Below are 483 nucleotides of genomic sequence, written 5' to 3' on the forward strand. Positions count from 1 at the left end.
AAAAAAAAAATAGAAGTAGGCCTAAAGTATACTCCTTTAGAGTCCTGGTTTTTGTAATTTAATTGCCTGATTCTTTGTTAATCCCAACCTCAGAGCAACTTTACAAAATCTGTTATCTCACTAAATTTATTATATTTCACGTTTTATCTTTGGTGCAATTCAACTTGACATTAGAATCTTATTTTTATGGAAGATTCTAGAATTCTTAATAGGTTCTTAATAGAATTCTCACATAAGTTCCATTTTTATTTGTTTATTATAAGATAAAGATAAATATTTTCCCTAAAATTGCTAAGCACTGCATGCAAAATATTAGATTACAAAAATAACAAAATTGTCATAAATCTTCCCTATAAGTTGATATCAAACTGAGGGCTATTTTTCAAAGATCTGTTGCAAAAGAAGTACCCTTAATTTTGCTGATCTTTATGTGATCATATTCCCTTGATGTTCAGCCAGTAAGTTATTGTTTGGTCTAGGGCT

The sequence above is a fragment of the Orycteropus afer genome, unplaced genomic scaffold (assembly GCF_000298275.1).
Source record: "Orycteropus afer afer isolate SDZICR_OR568_19922 unplaced genomic scaffold, OryAfe1.0 scaffold00901, whole genome shotgun sequence".
Taxonomy (NCBI): domain Eukaryota; kingdom Metazoa; phylum Chordata; class Mammalia; order Tubulidentata; family Orycteropodidae; genus Orycteropus; species Orycteropus afer.